General features: G+C 39.4%; 1 long non-coding RNA gene across 1 annotated transcript in view; it reads left to right on the forward strand.

Annotated features, from left to right (window-relative positions):
• Positions 1-3924: 3924 nt before the first annotated feature.
• LOC109036704 (uncharacterized) overlaps positions 3925-19953 on the forward strand; it is a 47410-nt gene continuing 31381 nt past the window's right edge. The window contains exons 1-3 of the long non-coding RNA XR_011899362.1: positions 3925-4106; positions 16508-16654; positions 17365-17587. This is a non-coding gene — a long non-coding RNA (uncharacterized lncRNA). The remainder of the gene's footprint in view (positions 4107-16507; positions 16655-17364; positions 17588-19953) is intronic.

Here is a 19953-nt window from a genome sequence, read left to right on the forward strand (position 1 = left end):
GCCGGCAAAAGCGAGAAAATATTGCGCGATTCTCGCACCATGATGGGGGCGAAGCCCCCCCACATGCCGGCGCGAGGCGCCGGTACGCGGTGCTTGCGCAGCCCATAAATTGGCCGGAGGCCAATTTTTTTTTTTTTTTTTTTCTTGCTTGGATGATGACAATACTTCCTCTCTACCCTAGGAGAGCGAGAAAGTAATATATAAATGACAAAAGTAAAATATTTTAGAAGAACCGAAATGCTTTACTCACAGCGTGCACTTCAAGGTTTCACAGGTAGAACTCGCCAGAAACAGGAGATGAGAGATACAGTGTGTTCGAAAAGTCCCCCCCCCTCTAACTTTTGACCTATTTGAGGTAGAGATTTGAAACTTGGAGGGTGTTTTTAGATCGAAAGGAGCTACTTTTTGACCCCCTCAAAATTTTGGGGGTCCCCCCCCCTTGGGGGGGTTACGGACCCTTACTTTTTTTTTTCAAATAGGAAGACCCCCTTTGTGATACCTCGTTCAAAAGAGCATAAAAATAGAAAATTTTTCGCGCAAACCCGAAGTCATTATCTCAAACCGTTTCAAAATGGCGGCCGGTCAAAGTTAAAAATGGCCGAAAATTGGCACCTCTGCTATTTGCGCATGGATTTGCTTGAAACTCGGTATCTGGGGGTATTTTGGCACGAGAAAAACGAATTTGACGTTAGATTTTTAAAAAACCCTAATTTTTCAAAATGGCCGCCGGTTTAGGCTCGAAATTTTGACAAACTCGATTTTTTGCTGATGGATTCACCTGAAATTTGGTATATGGGGGTATTAAGACCCGAGAAGAACGAATTCGACGTTAGATTTTTAAACAAACCCTCATTTTTCAAAATGGCCACCAATTAAAGTTCAAAATTGTCAACAATTGGCAACCTCGACTTTTTGCCGATGGATTCCTGTTAAATTTCAAGCTTGAGCTTCAGGATTCTCAGCTCATCGTTTTCCTCCCACCCAGATACCCCCAAACATCGAGTTTCAGGCGAATCCATCGGCAAAAAGTCGAGGTTGGCAATTGTTGACAATTTTGAATTTTAATCGGTGGCCATTTTGAAAAATGAGGGTTTGATTAAAAATCTAACGTCGAATTCGTTCTTCTCGGGTCAAAATACCCCGAGTTTCAAGCAAATCCATGCGCAAATAGCAGAGGTGCCAATTTTCGGCCATTTTGAACTTTGACCGGCCGCCATTTTGAAACGGTTTGAGATAATAACTTCGGGTTTGCGCGAAAATTTTCCTTTTTTATGCTCTTTCGAACGAGGTATCACAAAGGGGGTCTTCCCATTTGAAAAAAAAAGTTAGGGTCCGTAACCTTCCAAGGGGGGGGCCCCCCAAAATTTTGAGGGGGTCAAAAAGTAGCTCCCTTTGATCTAAGAACACCCTCCAAGTTTCAAATCTCCACCTCAATTAGGTCAAAAGTTAGAGGGGGGGGAGGGGACTTTTCGAACACCCTGTATGTGAGGAGGAGCAGAGCTGGGCGAAATGCAACTCACAGCGTGCACTTCAAGCGCCAGAGGAAGAAAACAGAGGAAAAGTGAGTGTATAGGAAACAGGACAAAATGCTACTCAGAGCGTGCACTCCGAGTCCCAAAAGTGAAGAGAAGCGAAGAGAAGTAGAGAGCGGGTGACCCTCCAGAAAGGAGAGGGTGATGAACAATGTTTGGCTTAGAGGGTCATCAGATTGATTTGAAGCTATTGGAAGACGATCTCGACATTCATTGCAAAATTTTTGTTACAAGAAAAATAAATTAAAATATAAAATTTACAGACATGGACGTAGGAAAATTTCCTACAGACGTTTATAGTAGTTTGGAATTTTTTTACAATTTTTCGCTTTAGGTGAATCTACGGAAAACCCTGATTTCGCAGTCCAACGAGCATCTAGGAGAGAGGAAAACGAGAAAAACAGTATTCCATTTCTTCTCATAATTCAAACAGCTGATGTACCGTCACCGGGAGTCGCGGCGCGGTGTCGCCAAGCCGTGACACATTTGTCGCTATTTTTGGTCTACAAAAGAAGGGGATAAACTTAACGAAGAATGAAATTCTTCGTTACACCCCCTACCCCACCCCCGCCCCTATTCTTTTTTTAATGTTTTTTAGATACATAATAATTTTGTGACAAGATCTCATAGGCTTGACGGAACTTCTACCCTTTTTGGGTTTTGGTGCGTATACGTAGTATACCGCCTTTGCGATCGTTTCGAGCCCCCTCCCCCTCGATACAATGTGCCGAGTATTACCGGAAAGTGACTGGCGCGAACGTCTGAGGTTACCCAAAGCGTGTAAAAAGTTTACTAATCCGTCAATAATTATGATTTAACTTTTTTTTGTCTTTCTAGAGCTTTCTAGTTTATGTGAAATGAATACCAAGAGTCTACATACCTTGGTTTAAAAAAAAAAAAAAAAAAAAAAAACCTAAGAATGCTCCGCGCTAATTAAAAATATGCATATATAAACAAAATCAAACGAACTGATTCGAGGATCGAAGACATCGGGGGGGAGGGGGGAGATCGGGGGGGGGGGGGGTGTTTTCGAGGCAAAGGGCCAAAATAATTTGTTTCTTCGCGGCCCTTGCATGCACATGGGTTTGGGGTTGCTCTTCAATTTATTCTCACATTACATATTTTTCCAGGAAAACATTGGGACATAATGTATTAACAAATAAGGTTTTCCTTTCCTTTTTAATTCATTAATTTATATCACTGAAGTTTCATATGGTTATTTGTGCTCAATGTGAATAAATATCGGGGGAAAATGTACGTAAAATAAGGCGGGGGGGGGGATAGTGATCGGAACTGCTTGATTTATAAATACGGATGAAGAATTAAAAATAAAATGTTACGTGATCATGCGGAAAATAAAAAGTAATCAACTCACTCGGGAACCGAACCCGGGATGTTATGAGCTTGGAATGAACCAGCACCTGTGCAGTAGGGCTTCGGACTCTCCTAAACATCGAATGCTTTAAAGCGGTAGAAGAGGCTGCTTCAGTGTTGCCACGCGCCGCACGACCAAATCACGCGCCGAAAATGCAACTTTTGGAAATTTTTTACGCCCTTCCTATTGCACATTCGGGAAAACGGCTCAAATTGACCTCTAGAATTGGTCCATAGAGTCTGTAAAATAAATTCAGCTCAATCCCAGGCGGCAGGTCCGTAAGTTCCCCTTCCTAGATTTTTGTCGTTGTTGTGGGTCACGTTGTATTCACTTTTTACAATAAGTTGTGTTATAGACTGAGAAAATTTGTCTATGTTTGGGATTGATATCCATTTTTTATTCCTATCAAGTACTGTGTTGCACAGTCTCTGGTCTATGCGTTTTGACTTTTTCTTTATTAGGATTTTCAGGATGTCCTGATAGCAGTTTCTAATATGGTGTACAGCTCTTTATTGTTATCTTGTTTTGACAGAGGAATGTTATTAGTCTATTAAGGAACCTGTGGAATCCTGTCATCTTCTGTTGCCAACTGTGGTATGAGTTTTCTGGTATTATCGCATCAGTGTAGCAAGGTTTGCGGTACATGCTGAATTTAAGTTTGTTATTCTTGATTTGTATAGTTAAATCAAGGTAGTTCAACTTCTTTCCACCAAACTCTAGTTTAAACTTGATTTTTGGGTGTAAGTCATTGAGCTCCTTCACAGGCTGTTCAGCTTCTCTCTTAGAACCTAACTTTATGCCAAACGAGCCGTCTACCAGTCTGAAATGTGAAATGAAGGTGATGAGAAGATGCAAAAAGGGCAAAAGAATGAACGTTTGTGAACAACTCGAAATAGATAGTTTTAAAACCAAAGCCATCCTTAATTCTCAGACAGAAAGCACCATAACAACGGTGATTACCCCTCCCACCTTGATGAACTACTACATGATAACAGGGAGTGAGGAAGAAAGACATAACAATGAATGTCAGGGTTATCAGTCACGTCACGAACGCGAACGCGGACGCGGATTCCGAGCCACTCGCGATTGCGAAAACGCATCGTAATTTTAGTTTTTATACATTTTTTAAATCACCTTACGATGAGCGTTAGCTCGAAACAGCTGTAGTGAAGAATGAGCAACAATTTTCAGAAAAATCGGTGAGAAAAAGTTTCACAAAATTTCAAAATTTGAAATCCTTATTTGTCCTAAATCATCTGACCATGTCAGGATGATTGTTTTTATAATTCTCTTCAAAGACAAATATTTTATTGGAGAAAAGGCAACTCTCGAGTGCTTTTGCGTAGTTTTTCCTGAACATGGTAGATTATTCAGTGGCGATTTTGCAAGATAGCAACAGTGTTTTTCCCCCATTTAAATATATGTAAAACAATCTATCCTTGGAAAAACAGCATGACTCGCCTAAAATCTTTTCGATGCATTTAAACGGAGGAAAAACAATGTCGCCAACTCTCAAGGATCGCCACTACGTATAGTGCAGAAGTCCCTGCGTAATCTAGGTAAAAGTTTCTTGATGAAACAAGCTAAGATCCTCTCTAAGGGGTCTTCTCAGACGTATCCTCACTATTTTAACGTGAAAGCGTATCTTGATTCTTGAATGAGCCCCGTTTAGCATGTATTTATATGTAAAACAGGGCTCACGTGGAAATTTAGATACTTTACGTCAGAGGAGCGACTGTGTGAATGAATTGCGAGACAGGAAAGACAAACAGAATCATTAGCGACATTATACGAGTATTTATTACGAGAATCAGAGGTTTTCACTTTCCAACCCTGGCTATACTGTAACCAAAGCAAAGTAATGCTCAGGAGACAGCAGCGCTTTGCACTGCAAAAGACGTGAGAAATTTAAAACCATTTTAATATCCCTCTTAAAGAGCAACCCTGCTAAAAATGATGAGTAGGCTATTCAGAATTCGCCGACTCACATGGGTAGAATTTTCTACTTATATGAGTAGACATCCTGCTCATATCACTAGAATATTCTACTCATAAGAGTAGATAATAGTCCAGTAAACGAAGGCGTATAGGGGCCGATTCCGGCCAAAAATTAAAATACGGCCGGATTTAGGCTCAATCGATTCTTCACGTGAAAAGGTGTTTTTAGCCAAAAGTCCTCATAATCCCCTTGGGGGATTTCGCACAGTGGTCCGATGAGGTTGAAAATTGGACATATTTTCAAAAATTCATTGCGGAGCGAGAAATAAACTTGGAGAGGACTAAAGACGATTTTTATTATGTTTACAAAGTTTGAATGATTCAACAGCAGTGGCGTAAATGAAGGGCCGCACTGAGGGCGAGCCCACGGCTCTAAGGGGCCCAGTCACCTCCTGAAATGTTGAAATGGAATCCCCTCATCGAGCCTTGCAGGGTATTGAGGTGGGCCCAGCGATAAAGTCTGCGGGCGGGCCCGTGCTTGGTGAGTGAAGTAACTCTTTACAGAAAACGCATGAATTTGAAAAAAAAAAGTTCATTTACACACGCTGAAGAGCGCAAGCCTGAAACATTACCCTATAATAAAAACCTTGCGTAAGCTGCTGAAAAGGGGGGGGGGGGTAAGGTCTAAGTTTGGCTCACGGGGTATTACGAAGGGGGGGGGGGGGGTCAAATCAAGTATTAGTGAGCCTCCCACTTTAAGAAAAAATAATAATTTTGAATAGAAACAAAAAGTCGTCACTTTTCACACTTTCTCTGTCACTCTCTGGAAAATTGGGTTGGGGGGGGGGGGGGGGTCAGGGCAGTTACTTGATTCCAAAGGGGATTGAAATGTAGTTGCACTGTTGCTTCACAAGGGGTGGAGGTTTAAAAAGTCGTCCAAAAAGCAACAAAAAGCCGTAAGTATTACATAAATCGCTACCAGAGCGAATTATTGAACAGTTAAACAATAAAGCGAAAACTGGCAACCATGGCGTTTTAAAAAAAGCCTTTATAATGGAAATGATTGATTTTGGTCGTAAGTAGACGAGCAGAGGTGAATTAACCATCACTGCCATCATGTGCCACCTAAAATCGCCAGTTTACGATTCAAAACATAGGCGGCCGCGCGTCGACCCGCTCCGTTTTTGCGCTTTTGCTCCCTCAATTTTAAAGATGAACCTATGATGTAATATACCAAATCAACGCTAAAAGAACGATCTACAACTTTTACTGAAGGATATTTTTCGATCCGGGTCTTCATAAGGACGTAAATACGGAAAATGCCTGTCAATAATTCTCAATTTTCAATTTCTTTCAATTTTACTCACCTTTAAATTACTTTGACATTTAAAACTATAGTTTATTCGAAAAGTAGACTCAATTACCTACAGTTTCGAAAAAAAAGATGAGCTCTCCAAGTTTATTTCTCGCTCCGCAGTGAATTTTTGAAAATATGTCAAATTTTCAACTTCATCGGACCACTGTGCGAAATCCCCCAAGGGGATTTATGGGGACTTTTGGCTAAAAACACCTTTTCATATGAAGAATCGATTGGGCCTAAGTCCGGCCGTATTTTAATTTTTGGCCATCAAAATGCTTCGTTTACTGAACTATAAGTTCAATTCATATGAATTTAATTTTTTTTCATTTTTCCGATGGGGTGTTTTGACCAGGAGACACCAACGTAATATGTAAATTTGAAAAATAAAAGCATTTTGTTCTTATTCTTTTTTTGATGCGGTGACTAGTTTCTGAGATAGGTATCGGACACGGCAGATTCAACGCTGAACTCATGTTAGTTGGAATCTCAAGTCATATGAGTCGGCGAAAAGTGAATAGAGAAATTCTGCTCATGTTAGTTAAATTCTATTCATAAAAGTTGAAATTATATTCATATGAGTTGAAATTCTATTCATATGAAATGAAATTCTATTCATTTGACTTTGATTTTCTACTCATTTGTACTCACCATTTTTAGCAGGGTTAAGTGCCATGAGAATGGCGTGATTTGATATGGGCAAGGGCATAATGACTATAGACAAAACCTAATATCGATGGTGAAACTACCAGACGTCTTATCTCGTTTGCGGTGTTTAAAAATATCTGCTGTCATTTTATTTTTTTGCAGAAGAACAAATCAGTATCATTCCTTGAAGTTTTCACAGAGGTCTCTTCGCAAAGAGAGGATAAATCACGGAGGTTTTCTAAAATTGACGTTGAGTAGTTTTCCATTTAAAAGCTAAGTGGGACAGGAAGTCAGCGACGTCACAAACCAGGATACGTGGTATGGTAGTTTCACCGTCAATACCTACGTTGGCTATCATGTCACATACAGCTCCTCTACTACCGGGATGGGTGAAAGAACGCTTGACACGCCTAAAATGAGCAGAAAATTTAGAGTTAGATTTGATAATTATTATTCAACATATATGTAGAAGAATAAAGGCAGGAAAACTGCAAGGAAAATGCCTGGGCCCATATTTATATAATATCTTCACTAGCGACATCCCAAAACCGAAGAGGGGCTAGATTGGCACTTTTGCAGATGATACTGCCTTAGCAGAAAGAGACAAAGACATTTTTATTTCTAATCTTAGATGACAAAAAGCTATCGATGAAATGGCTGGGTTCCTGACAATGGCGCCACGCTCATCGTAGGTAAATCTGCTCATACTGTTTTTTACAAATAAGAAAATACCACAATTGGACCGCGTTTAACAGAAAGGAACCAAGCCACATCAGCTATTGCCAAAAATTGGGCAATTTAATTTTTTACGAGAGAATGTTTGTGTGGATTCCTTTGAAATTTTCAAGGAATTTGCTTTGTACTGTAGAGAAAATCCACTGAAATTTGCACAAACATCCGTACATCCGTTTTCATGTAAAAAATTAAATTGCTCGATTAAATTTGGCAATGGCCGATGTGGCTTAGTTCCTTTCTGTTTAACGCGGTCCAATTACCAGTTCCCATAGGAGAAAGTTACTTACGTTACGAGCGCTGGATATTTAGGAATTTATTTAAACTCTAGGCTTACTTTTAAAGATCATAATAGAATCAAAATGAAAGAATTGAATAAAAAGTATAGAAAATTGTATTGGTTGTCAGACAAAAGATCAAAATTGTCAAATTAAAACAAAATTTTATTGTATAATCAAATATTCAAACCAATATAGGTGCGTGGCACCCTAGTAGCCAAAATAGTTTCATCAAATAGGTATCGCACAGATGTCATATTTTTTAAGTATTTAATGGATATTGTATGGGGTATAAAATATACAGGGTGCCCAAAAAGTCCCTTCCACCCCCTCTAAAATTTTACCTAATTATTATTTTGAAACGAAATTTTGGGGAAAGTACATCGATCAATGTTAGCTACTTTTCGGGACCACAAATTCCCCCCCCCCCCTTGAGGAGGGGCTGCGGACCCCAACTTTTTTTTAAACAACAACCCCTCCTTTGTGACAAATTCATCGAAAGGATAATAAAAAATGAAAATTTTTGGCGCAAACCGCTTTTCAAAATCTTACTTTTTGACAAAATGGCGGCCGGTCAAAGTTCAAAATAATGGAAATTTGAAATCTCCGTTTTTTTGGGCGGATTGGGACGAAAACTGGCACCCGAAGGTTTTTTGCGAGAAGAAAAACGATTCTGGTGGCATCAGTTTTCCGGACATCCTGTCCTCCTTAAATTGGCGGCGGTCAAAATGGCCACATGGAGCAGTAAGGGAATTTTTAGGCTGTTTATCGGTGGATTTGCATGAAACTTCGTATTAAGGGGAGGGGGGTTATTTCGGCATGAGAAAAATGAAGCTTTCATTGGATTTTTTAAATTCTGAATAACTTCAAAATGGCGCCAAAAAATGGCGGAAACTTGGAATTACAGACGTTTAGGGTTGAATTCGCATCAAACTCGGGGTTTTGATGGTTTCTGATTCGACAAGAATGACACTCTTGCTTTCAAAATTTGAAACGTTGCACACTTTCAAAATGGCAGCCGAGTTTCATGCGAATCCATCCCTAAACGTCTGTAATTCCAAGTTTCTGCCATTTTGAAGTTATTCAGAATTCCAAAAATCCAATTAGAGATTCGTTTTTCTCATACCGAAATACCCCCCCCCCCCCCTTAATATGAAGTTTCATGCAAATAGACCGATAAACAGCCTAAAAATTCCCTTACCGCTTCATGCCGCCATTTTCACCGCCGCCAATTTGAGAAGGACAGGGTGTCCGGAAAAATGATGCCACCAGAATCGTTTTCCTTCTCCCAAAAAACCTTCGGATGCCAGTTTTCATCCCAATCCGCCAAAAAAACGGATATGCCAAATTTCCATTATTTTGAACTTTGACCGGCCGCCATTTTATCAAAAATTAAGATTTTGAAAAGTGGTTTGTGCCAAAAATTTTCATATTTTACTTTTTTTCGATTGATATGTCACGAAGGGGGAGGGGTTGTTGTTTAAAAAAAGTTGGGGTCCGCAGCCCCTCCCCACGGGGGCGGGGGGGGAATTTTTTGGTCCAAAAAAGTAGCTAACATTGATCGATGAACGTCCCCAAAACTTCGTTTCAAAATATTAATTAGGTAAAATTTTAGAGGGGGTGGAAGAGACTTTTGGGACACCCTGTATATATTTAGATCTATTTATTTTATAGGTATTTTACATGATTTTTTATAGGTGAATCGCAAAAGCACTTTTAATATCTATTAATAAGTATCAAACCACCCTGGTAAAAAAGACGACTACGCTGCGACTATGCTGCGAATACATAGCATAGCCGTGTGCATATGTAAGAAGTCGCAGTGTAGTCACATGGTTGTCAAGGGTAGTCATCAGTAGGCGCAGTGTATTCGCAAGGTAGTTGCAAGGTGGTCACCAGTTAGTAGTCGCCATGAATGTGTAGTTGCAGAGCAATAGTGGGTATCCACAAGCATAGGTGCATATGTTTATGTACCTACCTTTACCCGCTAGACATGTGACTACACAACTCTGGGACACTTAGTTGTGCAACTACATATTGACATCACCTTTACATTATGCCTCAGACTATGATTTAATTACAGCATACCGATGGTGAAACTGCCACACCAGCCAGATAGCACCCAATGTTCTGAGAATATTCCAACAATGTTCCTACATTTTGAGCAGCATTTTAATAATCAGAGAATATTCTGTATCAGCAGCTAAACTCAGAATATTCTCAGAATGTTCATCATCTTCCACTACGCATGTGTAGGAGAATCCTCCAGCTACATTTGCATCATGCAAGGTAACAACGGATGACATATGTTATGCGAACATGCTCAATAAAATAGAAAATGAACAAAAACCACTCACCAACTTGCTCGAATTAGTAATCCACTGGGTCAGGAAAATCCACTTGACAACAATTAATCCAAATTTCCAATTAGAACTGGTGTAAGTACACAGAGAAACACTTGAAAACACTATGGGTGCATTGTAAAAAAAATCTTAAGCACTCTTTAGCGTAAGTGAAAAATTAGCACCATGATTTAATAGCTGATCAATACAGAACAGCACTCTCAGAAAAGCACTGACACAACACCATTTTTCAGTTTATTTTTACTTCTAGGAGAAAAATGCATTTTTCAAAAGATCCGACATCATCGGCCATCGCTCGTCAGCAATGAATGAGATAAAAATAAAGCTTAAATAATTTCACAATTTACTCCGATCATTGATGATATTAAGGTAGCCATTGATTCTCTACCCGACGTCCTTATCACACATAACAAGGAAGGTCAAGAGCACAGAGCAAATGGCACTAAGCAGCGCGATGCACATGTGATATCGCAAGTTCCGGAAGTGTCGATCTGCAAAAATACAAAGCGAGAAACAGATCATCATATTGATCCACCTACAATTAATGACCGTCAATAGAGACAGACATTCAAATACGTTATAATAAATAAGCCACCGTTTGTTAACAGAACAAAGTTTTCGTGAGAGTAAGACCCTTCCGTCTGGAGGGACGAGGACCTTCCTTGGACCTTTCCTTCCGAGAAACGCTTAAAAATGGACCACTTGACTACTTACAGGTCTGAGCTGCTGAATGAATTACATAACACCAGTCAATAAAATTTTAAACTCACGCCCTCACCGTCGAATGTTGACGGATGACCTGATCTATCGCTGAATATACATAAGTAGGATGAGAAGTTGGCACATCTGAAAAGCAGAGCGGTCATTTTTGTTTCAGCTCTGGTAGTATTTTAAAATTTAACAACTATCTGTTGCCTTAAAAGGGATGAAATAAGTGCAACACCAGCGCACCACTGCAAATGTGCGATTTGTCAAATTTCTAGGGATGAGGTGTTTCAAGTTTTCGCTAATAAATTAGCCAGCCAATTCAAGAAAATGACAGAGGATACGCAGTGAGGATGCCTTTCTATAAGTCAGTATATTGAACGGACGGGTGAAAGAGCTGTTGTCTCACAGTAGCTAGGTAACAGTCGGCAAACTATTTGGGCAAGAAGAGAGTTCTCAATTTTTAATTTGAATACTTGGAATCAATAGATGCCATTAGACTGAATTGAAGTACGCAAGGGTGTGATGATGAAAAATTACTTACTGATTGTGCCAATTTTTGAGTAAAAGGACTAAAAGGAAAAAGGTAGAACCAGTAGAGCTCTTTTGAACAAATGTGGGAGATAAACATTAATATAAACAAAACATAACATAACCTAACACTTGTCAAGGTGTTCCTGGAATAATCGTTCCTTGCCGATACTTCAAGGGACGTATATATTTATCAAAAGAATTATCAAAGAGAATTATCAGCAGAATAATTCAAAGCAGGGATTGAAGTACAAAAACTGGCATTCTTAAATGCTTTTAGAGGCTGATTTTCATTTTCATACGAAACCCGGATGAAAAGTCAACAGTTGGAACGGTCCACCGCCCAACTATCCGGTATCCAACTTGGAACACTAAATTCAAATTCATTTCAAATTTCAATTCACCAAGCCGACCCGACCCGTACGCAACGGTTACGGTCGACCATGCCGTTACTTTGAAAATGAAATAATTTAATCCAATATTTGATCTCCTTAGTTGTTTTCGTGATTCGTATCATCGGCATCCACCTCACTGTACCTAACTTCATCAAACACAGGTAAATACTCTCCCTTCTCCTTCCACCTTTAAACTCGGGACGACGGACACACGAATGAGCCTGTCGCCGATTGTTAAGCAACTGATAAAGTAACTTGAGTTGAATTTGCTTTCCCGATTTACGATTCAGTCGATTTAGGTATTCTAACTAGCAAGGTAATTGTGAATTCTATTTTCTTTGTCTGTGTATGCATTTACTACCATGTGCTATTCCTAACTGCAGTTGCGGGCTCTATTTCAAGTCGAAAAATTTTCTTGCACCCACTTCATCTCCTGTAGGACATCTGGCAGTTATCTAATTTTAATAATATCTAGTACCACTAGAGTTGAAATAAGTATGAACCCCTCAACATTTCAGATGTGCCAACTTCCCATCCTATGTATATTCAGCGACAGATCAGGTCATCTGTCAACATTCGACGGTGAGGGCATGAGTTTAAAATTTTATTGACTGGTGTAATGTAATTCATTCAGCAGCTCAGACCTGTAAGTAGTAAAGTGGTCCATTTTTAAGTGTTTCTCGGAAGGAAAGGTCCAAGGAAGGTCCTCGTCCCTCCAGACGGAAGGGTCTTACTCTCACGAAAACTTTGTTCTGTTAACAAACGGTGGCTTATTTATTATAACGTATTTGAATGTCTGTCTCTATTGACGGTCATTAATTGTAGGTGGATCAATATGATGATCTGTTTCTCGCTTTGTATTTTTGCAGATCGACACTTCCGGAACTTGCGATATCACATGTGCATCGCGCTGCTTAGTGCCATTTGCTCTGTGCTCTTGACCTTCCTTGTTATGTGTGATAAGGACGTCGGGTAGAGAATCAATGGCTACCTTAATATCATCAATGATCGGAGTAAATTGTGAAATTATTTAAGCTTTATTTTTATCTCATTCATTGCTGACGAGCGATGGCCGATGATGTCGGATCTTTTGAAAAATGCATTTTTCTCCTAGAAGTAAAAATAAACTGAAAAATGGTGTTGTGTCAGTGCTTTTCTGAGAGTGCTGTTCTGTATTGATCAGCTATTAAATCATGGTGCTAATTTTTCACTTACGCTAAAGAGTGCTTAAGATTTTTTTTACAATGCACCCATAGTGTTTTCAAGTGTTTCTCTGTGTACTTACACCAGTTCTAATTGGAAATTTGGATTAATTGTTGTCAAGTGGATTTTCCTGACCCAGTGGATTACTGATTCGAGCAAGTTGGTGAGTGGTTTTTGTTCATTTTCTATTTTATTGAGCATGTTTGCATGGCATATGCACTCCACAAGTTGGGTAGTCGCCAAGACAACCCCTGTGATTAGGAGGGTACGTAGTGGGAACACCCACAGGTAGTTGCACGGCTACATCTAGGTAGTCGCACAGCTACATCCAGGTAGTCGCACGGCTACATCCAGGCAGTCGCACGGCCACATCTAGGTAGTCGCACGACTACATCTAGGTAGTCGCACGGCTACCTACACTGGTTCCATTTATGTACCCTCCTAGTCGCAGGGGTAGTCGTCTTTTTTACCAGGGCAATTTCATTCTTAAGGTTTCATAGAAATGGAAAATTTCATCTCTGCATCCTCGTTTCGTGTTTGTGATAATGTTGATAATGGTATCACGGTGGTTTTAATTGAACGTCTACGTCCTCATACTTTGTTGTACTTATCTACGTCATCAAGATGGCCGCTACATATGTAACGGTCTTAGCTCCGCCTTCGCACGAACACGAGGACGACGATCCAACCAAGCGGACGCCGCCTTCTTGAATATTAAAAGTTTTTAAGTTGTTTTATATTTGTTTCAATACTTCATTACTGTCAGCTCCGATGCAGGAATTTGTTCATTGCTTGATTTATTCATCTGTTTCCCAGAGTAAATAGCTAATTTTACTTTTATCTCGTACCTTTTTCCTCGGTGAAATTCTTACGCTATCGATAAGCACTTTTCAAAGCCTACAAAGAACCATTTACATTAATGCAGAGTAAAATCTTTTTCCAGCATTTTTGAAAGCACTATCTAGGTAAAAATTAGCCTAAAAAGTACCGTGAATTTTGAAGAGTTTTCAACTCTTTATCTTAAGGGAAAAAAGTGTCTAAAAACAACGATAAACCTTTTAGTAATTTTTATAAAACTTTCTTCCTTAATTCTTACCGCTTGTAAATACTGAATAAACCCACAAAAAGAGGTTCCTCTCAGTGAAAATTTAAGATTTTTAAAAGAGTTGCCCTTTTAAAACAATAAATTTACTTTAAAAAAAAAAAAAAATAACAGAGATTCCCCAGGGTAGGCTTGTCGAAGCAAACTTATTCTGTACCCCTTTATAAGTAAATTTCCTCGACATTTCTTTTACTCTCTACTGACCGAACGGCTTGAAACAAAGAGAGATCCATCACGAGACGTTGAAAATACCCTTGCCGTGCCGGGTTGCCGTGTTGCCCGTTCACAGGGCCGTGCACAAGTTTTCCACTCAAATCATCGTGGGATGTTACGAATTTCGTGCGAAGGTGGCAGAACTGTTGAGAGATGTCCCTACTCGCGGTCGCGGTCGAGGCTGTTTATATCTTGTTTTTTTTCCTCCGAGATGATTAATTCCCTGTTATTTTGAGGAGTGTTCATAACCTCAAGTCGAGCCGCGCGGATGATTTTTTCTCAAACCACCTGATGCTGCCGCCACACAGTGTGGTCCGGAAACACCCCCCCCCCCCCCCCAAAGGCCCACGCTCAGTACACGGCGACATGAGTTGCTCATGGACTGCTAGAGTATTCTCTTCCCGTGACTTTACTCCAGAGTTTCAGGACGGCAGAAGCACAAGAAATTCTGGCTCATTTTTGATCCTTATAACTGTCATTGATTTTTCTACACAGAGTCCTTTTTTGTGAAAGTGCACCTGCCTCTTCCCTTATGTGTGTCTGTAAGTGATATTTGTAATGTACAAGTAAAAATTTGTTTCAAACGTGTTGATAGTTCTTTTGTGGATTCCATAATTATTTTTATTTATTTCACTGAATGAATCATTTATCATTTTACATTTTATACTTTATATTTTGATGAAAACTAGTTTTTCTGCTTGTATGGTTTATTCAAGGATGTTTTACTCCATATTTCTCCTCTCATTTCTTGAGTAGATAAAATAAAACATTTTATAATTAATAAAATTATAAATTTTTTTATAAAATATACATATTTATATCCGTCTATATTATAGGGATTTTACATGATTTCTTATTGGTGTATCTCAAAAGCATAATATATACCTGTTAATAAGTATCAAACCAAATTAATTCTTTAAGTTTCATGGAAATGAAAATTTTCATCTCTGCATCCTCCCTTTCGTGTTCGTGATAATGATAATGTTACCACGGTGGTTACTTAATCGAATGTCTACGTCCTCATACCGGTTGTACTTGTACTTATCTCGTACCTTTTTCCATGCCAACCTCACGTTACCTGCAGGTGACAAAGGACGTATGTAATTCTGCTTGTTGTTTGCGAGTATATATCTGGGTGCCTCATGCGAGTAAAATATTCCGCTAGACGATGGCCCTAACCGTCTCGTTTGAATCTTGTTCGACAAGATTCAAACACCAAAATACATTTCTGAGACCAGCGCAACTGCCCCATTATTTGCTATGGGGCTTAATCGTTAACGTGGATCCCAATTGTAGGTTAGGTCCTTCAAATCATACAAAACTTTTTCATAATCAGGTATTGAAATTATATGAAGTTATGCATGCATTTACTACCATGTGCCATTTCTCACTGCAGTTACAAAGTTGAGTGGAGAGTCTACGTTAAATAAGTGTACAAACTCCTTTGGTGGGACGGAAGATAATCTTTCATCAATTTAGCATTGAAAGTGAAGAGCAGAATCGAGATGGTGGATCCGCTGATGCACTCCAAAGGTGCAAATCTTATTTGGAGCGGACTCTTATCACAAATAGAAACTTCCCAACTATTGCAGGCGAGTGCTCCAGTAAGTCTGTAGGAACACCCATGAACATCCTCATACCACCTGCATTTTCCATGCGTCTTCAAAAGAATGAAGTACACTTAAAGTTTGGTTGCGTCTACTTCAACTCTTGTGGGACATGAAAGTTGAAGTCTTCTGAAAGTTGTCTGATTTTAAAATATCTAGAACCACTAGAGCTTCAACAAGAATGAACTGCTCTACGTATCAGATACTCATTGTATCCTGGCAATCTGTGATTGAATCGGGTTATCCGTCAACATTGGATGGTAGGTCCCTGAGCTTCAAAATGTATTGACTGACTGGTGGACTATGTTTCATTCAGTAGCTCAGACCAGTAAGTAGTGAAGTGGTCAATTTTTAAGTTTTTCTTGGTCCTCCCTCCAGAAGGAAGGGTCTAACTCTCACTTTGAATTCGTTCTGTTATCAAATGGTGGATGATTCATTGTAATGTACCTTAATGTCTATCTCTATTGACGGTCATTAATTTTAGGTGGATCAATTGGATGATCCGTCTCTCGCTTTGAATTTTTGCAGATCGACACTTCCAGGAACTTGCCATATCAGATGTAGTACATCGCTGCTTAGTGGCATTCGCTCTGTACCTCTCGACATTCCCTGTCATGTGTGGAAGGAACGTCGGGTAGAGAATCGATGGCTACCGTAATATCTTCAATGATCAGAGTAAATCAATAAATTGTTTAAGCTTCATTTTTATAGGTGCCGAGGGATGATGTCGCATCTTTTGAAAAATGCATTTTTAGTCTCTAAAAATTAATTGAAAAATGGCGTTGTGTCAGCGCTTTTCTGAGAGTGATGTTCTGTAGCCTGATTGTTGAAATTTTGTGTCTCTTGGGTAGAAATAGATGACATAGGCTAAATGGCGGAGCGTGATTGGTCGGCTATGTTTTATCGCTGCTTTGTTTTGCCTATGTCGGGTCGAACTCACGACAAGCTGCAGGCACCTCTTCAGTTTTCAACTATATGTCGTCCATTCCACTTGATTAAGGCATGATAAAGCAGCAATAAGACATAGCCGACCAAGCTTGCTCCGCCTTCTTACCTATGTCTACCCGACGAACACAAAATATCAACATCCAGGCTGCTGTTTTGATCAGCTTTCAAATCATGGTGCTAATTTTTCTCTTACGTTAAAGAGTGCTTTAGATTTTTCTACAATGCACCCATAGTGCTTCAAGTGTTCCTCGGTACTTATACCAGTTCTAATTGTTTTGATTCATTGCTGCTATAATTTATGCTTTACATTTTTCTATAATTTTTGTCCAATTTTTTTTTTTTTTTTTTTTTTTTTTTTTTTTTTTTTTTTTTTTTTTTTTTTTAACGGATCTGTAAATAGCTTAATTGGCTAATCCCACGCTTACTTCCTGCCCCAGGTGACCATTTTCTGAGACCATCATACTCAGGTCACCTGGCCGGGAATCGAACCTGGGACCTCTTGGTAGGGCAGTGCTACAACCACTACACCACAGAAGACCGACATAATGCACTCATAGTGTTTCAAGTGTTCCCCGGTACTTATACCAGTTCTAAATGGTCGGATTCATTGTCGCAAAGTGGATTTTCCCAACCCAATGGATTGCAGATTCGAGCAAGTTGGTGAGGGTTTTTTGTTCATTTTCCAAAATTTAATTGAGCATGTTTGCATGGCCCAAATATCACGTGCCTCCATGGAGACGCTTTATTTCCCTGGGGACACTTGCTTCTCTGGAAATTTAGGCCATGGTTGGTTGCTATACACTACTGAACCTTGAATTTTCAACAGTGACTTGATGATAATAATGCCATTTGACGAAATTGAGCCGAAAGGCACCAGTATGGGATCTTCACATTTTAGTTACAGCTGATTGCTCGCTACCAAATTATGGCTAAATGATCAGAAATTCCATTCAGATTACTTTAAGCATTAATTCCTTTCATTAAATGAGACATTTTTATTTTTTGGCGCGTATACGTAGTATACCGCCTTTGCGATCGTTTCGACCCCCCACTCGATACAATAACCGAGTCCCTTAGTTCCTTACCGAAAAGTGACTACCGCGAACTTCTGAGATTTTCCAAAGGGTGTAAAAAGTTTATTTATCCGTCAATAATTATGATTTAAAGTTGTTTCTCATTCTGGGGCTCCCTAGTTTATGTGTAATGAATACCAAGAGTCTACGTTACTTGGTTTTTCTTAAAAAAACCTTAGAATGCGACGCGCTGATTTAAAATATGCATATATAAGCAGAAGCAAGCGAACTGATTCGAGGATGGCTGATCAGGTCGGCACTCGTTGAATGAGAATTTCACTTCTTCGTTTTGTTTAAAACGTTGCTTTGACAGATCTCCATACCCCTGTTATCCTTTTCAAAATTTGGTACTCCTTGCTCTGATAGCCAGGGCCAGCAGGATAGTGGTAAGTGCAATCTGTGATGAGCCTCGAGACTCATTTGCCCATGTGCTAACCGTGGCCCATACAGAAATTCACTCCCCTATCAGGCCAAAACAGTGCACAGGCAGGCACAAAACCCAGGTAGTGTCCCGGTCCTGGCTCGGTTCGCCGCGTCGCTTCCCAGCTGAAGAACAAAAGGCGACCCTCGCGGCCCTCGCCACAGTCAGACCTAATTACTTTCACTCGATTACCCATTTCACCGTCACGCTGTGATACATCAAATTTTCGAAAAAATTGTTTCACGAGTACTTAGCAATTTTTTCCTTACTCTCCGTTCAAAGACGAATTGAAAGAGGTCTCATTCATAAAAATCGGCCGAATAGAAGAGAAGTTACAGTATTCGAAATCCGAAGAAATCAACGAAACTTCTCCATACAAAAAATAAAATGAAGGGGAAAAAAGAAATGTATAAATTACAATTAAATATAATTGATCTCAGAATTTGGCAAGCAATTCAACTATATAACAGAGAAAAAATTGGGAGAAATTACAAAAAACTCGCCTCTTGCAAGGGGCTTCCTTGTAAGAATTTTGATCTGAAGGCAAGGATTGAATACCAGCGCAATACTCCATACAATACAGGGTGTGCCTGAACGAACATTTTTTTTTTTGTGTCAAAATCGAAAATTCTAAATATTTTTTAACTACAGTGTCTCTTGAGTCGTTTAAGCCAAAAAAAAATTCCGTCAAGATTCTGGAAAGTAAAGGCGCTTTAAAAGTATTCTGGGGCTATGTTTCCTAACTGTGTCCACACATGGTTTCTGTTCAGCATATCCATGTGTAAGTATTTTTACACGTAGAATCTAATTTTCACGTCAGGGAGTCGACACATCTCGATTTTTTCGATTTTATACGGAAAATTGATGGGTTTTTGGGATTGAAATTATTATTGTTTCATGAAAAATAAATGCACCCAAAATGACTATCGCATATTGATTTTTATATATTTGCACCCACGAAATTGGTTGGTAAATTCAACGAGTGAAGGCATCGACCTGGTATATCAAGTTTCTGCAATTTTTTACGGCAAATCGGTAGATTTTCGGGATGTAGATTGCTTACTTTCAATTCATGAATGAATTAAGCATGGACATGGTTGAACTTCTTTGCATGGAAGTACGTTTAAAATAACAAAATCAAGACATATTTAATGCAATGGGCCTGTTGCATGCAAGAGATACAGCCGCGCGAATAGACTTTTTAGAGGTTAAATGATACGAAAATTACGATGGTCACATTAAAAAAGTCTGAAATACACTCCTTACTGCGCAATTTGCGTTGTTAGGAACGCGCTTTTTCAAATTTCCCGCGTCTGGGGGCAGTTTTCTAATCACCGGAAACTAGCAAACGGCGGGCTCGAAGATTTCCGGAAGATGCCGAGTCGTTGTTGTTGTTGTTATTTTTTCCTTCAGTTTGTTTACAAACCCAACGTGATCTCTTATAGTGGTCCATATACGCTTTATGCGGTAACCAAATCGATCAACTTTTAAATATCCAACGCAATCCTTCTACATTTTCTTTCACGATATCA

The sequence above is a fragment of the Bemisia tabaci genome, chromosome 2 (genome assembly GCF_918797505.1).
Source record: "Bemisia tabaci chromosome 2, PGI_BMITA_v3".
Lineage (NCBI taxonomy): Eukaryota > Metazoa > Arthropoda > Insecta > Hemiptera > Aleyrodidae > Bemisia > Bemisia tabaci.